The sequence below is a fragment of the Microtus ochrogaster genome, chromosome 5 (assembly GCF_000317375.1).
Source record: "Microtus ochrogaster isolate Prairie Vole_2 chromosome 5, MicOch1.0, whole genome shotgun sequence".
Lineage (NCBI taxonomy): Eukaryota > Metazoa > Chordata > Mammalia > Rodentia > Cricetidae > Microtus > Microtus ochrogaster.
Genome location: NC_022012.1, coordinates 49,688,437 through 49,694,516, shown reverse-complemented (window position 1 = coordinate 49,694,516; position 6,080 = coordinate 49,688,437).

Here is a 6,080-nt window from a genome sequence, read left to right as displayed (position 1 = left end):
GGTGTCCAGGACCTGGAACTTCAGGGAAGGATGCAGGTGTCCAGGACCTGGAACTTCAGGGAAGGATGCAGGTGTCCAGGACCTGGAACTTCAGGCAGCTGTGAGATGCTACATGTTGGGGTGCTAGGAACCAAACTCTGGCCCTCCACAAAAGCAGCAGCATTCCTTTATTTCCCCGTCTATTTATTTTACATCCTAGCTGCAACCTCCTCTACTTTCTTTCCTATCCCCCCAATCCCCTTCTCTTCCATCTCCATCCAGGAAAGGGCAGGTCTTCTGTGGGCATCAATAAAACATAGTTTTTCAAGTTGCAGTAAGACTAAGCAGCTCTCCCTGTATTGAGGCTGGGCAAGGAGACCCAGTGTGACGAGTAGGGTCCCCAAAGCCACTGAAAGAGTCAGAGACAGCTCCTGTTTTGGCTGTTAGGAGTCCTATAAAAGGACTAAGCTATACAACTGTCACACACATGCAGAGGGCCTAGGTCAGTCCCATGCAGGCTCCCTGGTTGTCGGTTCAGTCTCTGCAAGCCCCCATGAGCCCGGGTTAGTTAACTGTGAGCCTTTCCGTGGTCTCCTTAGCCCCTCTGGCTCCTACACTCCTTTCTCCTGCTCCGCGCAGTGTTCCTGAACTCTGCCTAGTGTTTGGCTGTGGGTCTCTTCTTCTGCCTCTCTGATGACAACTGGAGATGGCCAGGCTACTTATCCGCTGTTGCTAGGAGTCTAAGCTGGGGTCCTCCCCATAGGCTTCTGGGAGATTCTCCTGCCCCAGGCTTCTGCCCAACCCAGAAATTCTCCCCCCAACACTCCCCCTCAGAACTCCCCCCCTCCAATCCCGCCCCAACCTGATTGCTCGCTCCCATCCCCACCTGCCTCAATCCATTCACAAAATCTCTATTTCTCCTTCCCAGGGAGATCTGGGTGTCCCCACCCCCACAACCCCTATGAAGTCTCCTTGTTTCCTAGTCTCTCTGGGTCTGTGGATTGTAGCATAGATTTCCTTTATTTTACAGCTAATATCCACTCACTTGTGAGTACATACTGTGTTTGTCTTTCTTGGTCTGGGTTCCCTCACTCAGGATGATTTTCTTCTAGTTCCATCCATTTGCCTTCAAATTTCCTGGTATCCCTGTTTTTAACAGCTGCTTAATACACCACTGTGTAAATATACCAGGTTTTTTTTTTTTTGTCCATTCCTCAGTAGACAGACATCTAGGTTGTTTCCAGGTTCTAGCTATTACAACTATAGCCTCTGTGAACATAGTTGAGCAAGTGTCCTTGTGGTGTGATGGAGCATCCTTTGGGTGTATGCCCAAGAGTGGTATAGCTGGGTCTTGCCGTAGGTTGATGCCCAGTGGTCTGAGGAACTGCCACACTGACTTCCACGGTGGCTGCACAGTTGCAGCAAACACTCTTAACAGTTGAGCTCTCTCTCCACCTCATAACAAGATAACGTCCTAAGGGCCGACGTTCTCCGGGATGTGTTGGGTTTAAGTCATGTAGACTTGAGGGCCTGTGCTGTGGGCCCTTGCCTTTGTTCATGACGAATGGAAGACTCTAAAACACAAGACTCTCCTTTAACAAGCTGCTGTCCTTTCGATGGCTTTTCAGAATAGCTTCTATTCTTTCTAACACATATTCACAAGAAACTAAATGTGTGGGGGTTTTTTCTCCTAATAAAAAGTAAAGAGTCTTGTCCTATTTTGCCTGTTCATCACCTCACATCAAAAGAAGAAATTCAACAGCACCCAATAATGGACTCTGGCCAAGGACCAGAGCAGAGTCGCTGCTCCAGGGACCCTGCCATTGCACAACATCTCCTGGAGGTTTGAGCTGCCGGCAGGTTCCAAATTAGGTAATACAGGAGAACAGAATCCGGGTTGTCAGCTCTCCTCTGAGGAGACCGCCCAAGGTCTAATCATGGACAGATTGTGATTTGTGATTAGTGAGATTGGGATGGGCATTAGCCCGCTGCAGGAGGGAACCCAGTCAGGCGCTCAGCCGCTAGGAACGTGTAATTGGTTTGGAGGCAGGCAGATCCTGCCCCATATCACTGCGCTGAGCTCCATTTTGATCAACTTGAATTATGGACAGTGTGTGTTATTTATAGCTGCCTCAGACAGGCCTTATGGTTGAGAACAAAATCATAATGCTGCCCTTGTTGAAGCCTCATTCTGCTGAACAGCAGTATCACTGCTTGTGGAGAGAAGAGATTTATCACCCGCAGGCTCCTCATCACCTACAGCATCAGGCCGGCATTGTCAAGACCGTGCAGTAGGCCCAGGGCCAGGAGGCTAGCTAATCCTTGAGGGCTGGCCCTGCCCTCCATGGGATTTCAACAGAGAGGGAGAAGGTGAAACCAGATAGCAGGCGGCCACAGAATAAGGCCTGCTGTTCGCCAGTGGTGGTATTTGAGTTTGCTCACAGGAGAAAAAGCTCCAAGCACGGTGAGTTTAGAGAAGGGAAGGGAGAGGCAGCAAGGGGAGGTGTGGTTCCCTTCCTAGCAACTTCTGTTGCTAGGGGGAAAAGTGACGGCATTTTTTGTTGTTGTTTCTCTACTCTGTTGTCTACAGACCTGGCTCCCTGCTAGGTATTGTTCTTATTTATGGCCTTAAACTGGCTGCCAAAATGGTAGGACCAGACAGATGCCTCCTGTCTGCAACCAGTGGGAAAAGATGCCTTGTTTTCAGAACCCAGAAAACCTCTTTCTGTTTCACCAGCCCAAACTAGAAAGAGTTGCCCATTTCTGAAGCAGTCACTAGCCAGGAGTCAGGATGCCCTTGTTGGCCTTGACTCAGCAGCACAGGTGCAAACAGCAGGTGATAATAAAGGGTTAAATGAAGGAGCTCTCTAGAAGAAACAAACCTGTTTGCCTTGTCTATATTTTACAACCAAGTTTGTTATTTCTTTCATGACACAGAAGCAGTGCGCAGTTTGTAACTTTTATTTGTAGTGTTGGGGACTGGAACCCAGGGCCTCATCCATGCCAGCCAAGCTCCCCACTGCTGAGCTCCTGCCTCAGCCCCAGGCACTGCCTCTTGTCAATATCTGCTCAACTCACGATGGCATAAGTAAGAAAAAATAAGTTTCTCTCCTATAAGGTAGCAATGAACAAGAATAAAAATATTCTAGAAGTTAGTATACTGTAAACAAAAATACTAAAAATCTTGTCATTAATTCAACAAGAAATGTCTGAGGTCAAAATGAAGAAAGTTGTCCTAGCCAGGGTCATAGGAAAGAAAGCAAATGTCTAAGAGTGTCAAAGCATGCTGTGGTCTGAGTCATAGGAGATGGTTTCTCCTCCAGTTAGTCAATAGATGATCAAAGCTATAAAAACAAGGCAGTATAGTATACATATAATTAAATTGTCAGTGGAGTTTGACTAAATAATTCTGAAGACAAAGTGAAGGTGAAAGGTTTTGGGAGAAGGGAGTAAGCTTATAAGTTGATCAAAGACAAAAATCATTTTGTTTATGAGATACTCAAATGCATGGAAACAGTCAGTAGATTAAGGCACACCCGGGGACTGACTGGATAGGCAGGGAAAGCCACATTGCCAGTGAGTGTGGAGGAAATCTCACAAGGCTCCACCATTGCTGACCACCGAAACGTTAGCCAATCCTAAGTGATCAGCTCTAAAGCTGTGTAATGTGGACAGCAGTTTGTATGGGTGCATACAGACATATGTATACACAAGGAACAATAACTATGACTTTGAGATGGGGACATAGGAGGAGTTGGAGAGGAGAGAGTATGGGATGGGAATGATGTAAATACGGTACACATGTATGAAATTCTCAAAAGAATAAGTAATGTTTTCTTAAGAGACAAAACTGAACTTTTTACTTGATAGTTATTAAATGCAAACGAAATGACCATATGATCGACTAGCCCTGCATGCTGGAGACTGTCCCAGGCCCCTAGCATGCAGTCTTGCACCGTCTCTGAGCATCTCATCCCCAGCCTGGTAGACATTGTTGATACATCTGCAGATAGATTGCTTTGTACACCATTCACCCAAATCTTCTTCACGTGAATTCAAGATTCAAAGGAATGATACAAACATGAGGTGCATGTAAGCATGAGTGTGCCCCTGAGCCTGGCCCTGTGAGTGACACCGTCAAGAAGACAGACAGATGGCAGCTAGTCACTGTTTACCACAGACAAGGGGTGGGTGTCCTGATGGAAGTCTCCAGAACACACAAAGAATTCAACTACCAGTAAGACAGACAACAAGAACAGGCTCGAAGGAAGAAAACCTCTGATCAACATGGAAGACCTGCAGTCTTGTAAGGGTTGGTTATCTACGTTGTGCGACAAATCACCGCATATACAGTGGCTTAAAGCAATGCGGTCATTATCTTACAGGTTTCTTTTTTTAAAAAAAAGTTTGTTTATTCGTGTATTTTATGTATATGAGTGGTCTGTCTTCATGCACACCAGAAGAAGAAATCTGATCCCATTACAGATGGTTGTGAGCACCAGGTGGTTGCTGGGAATGAACTCAGGACCACTCAAAGAGCAGTCAAGTGCTCTTAACCGCTGAGCCATCTGTCCAGCCTCATATTACAGTTTCCATAAGTCAGAAGCTGGGCTTGGTTGAGATGGACTCTCTGTTCTAGGTAGCACAAGGTTGAGGCCCAGGAGGTGGCTGATGTATTTGTCATATCGAAGCCTGACTAAGGAAACACTGACTTCCAGGTTTGCTCAGACTGGTGACAGAAGTCATGTCCTTATGGTTTTATTATATGATAGTCAGCTTTCATCTTCAATGCCAGAAAGAGAGACAGACAGACAGAATACAGAGTGACAGACAAAAAGATACTATGGTTCTAGTTTTAAGCCACCCTCTAGAAGAACTTACCTGACTATGTATGTAGGTAATCTCCCTTTTGTTTAACAAAAGTTCAACTGATTAGGGATTCTAACAACTTCTGAAAAATCCTTTCCCTTCCTGTAGATTGTCTTCATTAGGGAAAGGGAGGAAACTCACAACTATTTAAGGTATTGTACAAAGGTCTCCTAGATAGCTCTATCTGCCATATTGACACCTCCTACAATCATTTTGAGGGAGCCACAACGGAAGGATTGTCCAATCAGATTGGCCTACGGCCCTGTCTTAATGACTGTTGTGGGAGGTCCCAGCCCACGGTGGGAGGCACCCTAGGGCAGGGAGGCCTGGACCCTACAAGACAGCTAATTTAGCAAGAGCCAGAGAAGCTGTCAGAAGGCAGCATTCTTCTATGGTTTCTGCCTCCAGTTTCCTGCCTTGAGTTCCTGCCCTGACTTCCAGAAATGATGGATTGTGAACCAACAGTGTAGGATGAAATAAACCCTTTCCTCCCCAAGTTGCTTTTGGTCTTAGTGTTTATCACAGGGAGCATACTAGAACATAAGGGATGGCTCACTGGGGGTCACTTTAGGGTATTGTGCCACATTAGAAGTCAAAGAAGGCTTTAACTATATGCCTTGCCTGTTGTAGTTTTTGTTTGTTTGTTTGTTTTGTGTTTTTGTCTCTCACACTAACAAATATTTGAAAAAACAAAAACCTGAAAATTCTGTGTGGGCAAGGAGTAGGGACTTGGTTCTCTGACAGCCTGCAGAGGGCACACCAGGTGGTAAGCATTCTGAAATCATTTAGCCAAATTTATCTAAGAATTCAAACTCTAACTCTTTGACTTAGCGGTCCTTGTGCCAGAAGCTGTACTAAGGAAATACAAGTTAAACATTTTACCGTGTGCTTACACTAACACTTGGTTGGTAATACCCACAGCTGGAACGTGGAGATGAGCAGAAGCAGGAGGTGGGCTAAAGAATAAAGAAACCTTGACTGGCGTGCACAGTGCTGTCTCAGGGCTTTGGAGTCAGGGTTCAAGCATCGAGTACAGCCGGCAGGGGTCCAGCTCTCCCACTTGAGGGCTCTGTGAAATGGTATTTCTTAACCACTTGCGCCTTGATGAAGAGAAGAAAACACAATAGTACCCACCCTGGGTTTCTTCTGAGGGTTAAATGTCTCATCCATGTGCCGGGGCCATGTCTGTGTGAACAATTGTTAGGAGGAGGAGGAGGAGGAGGAGGAGGAGG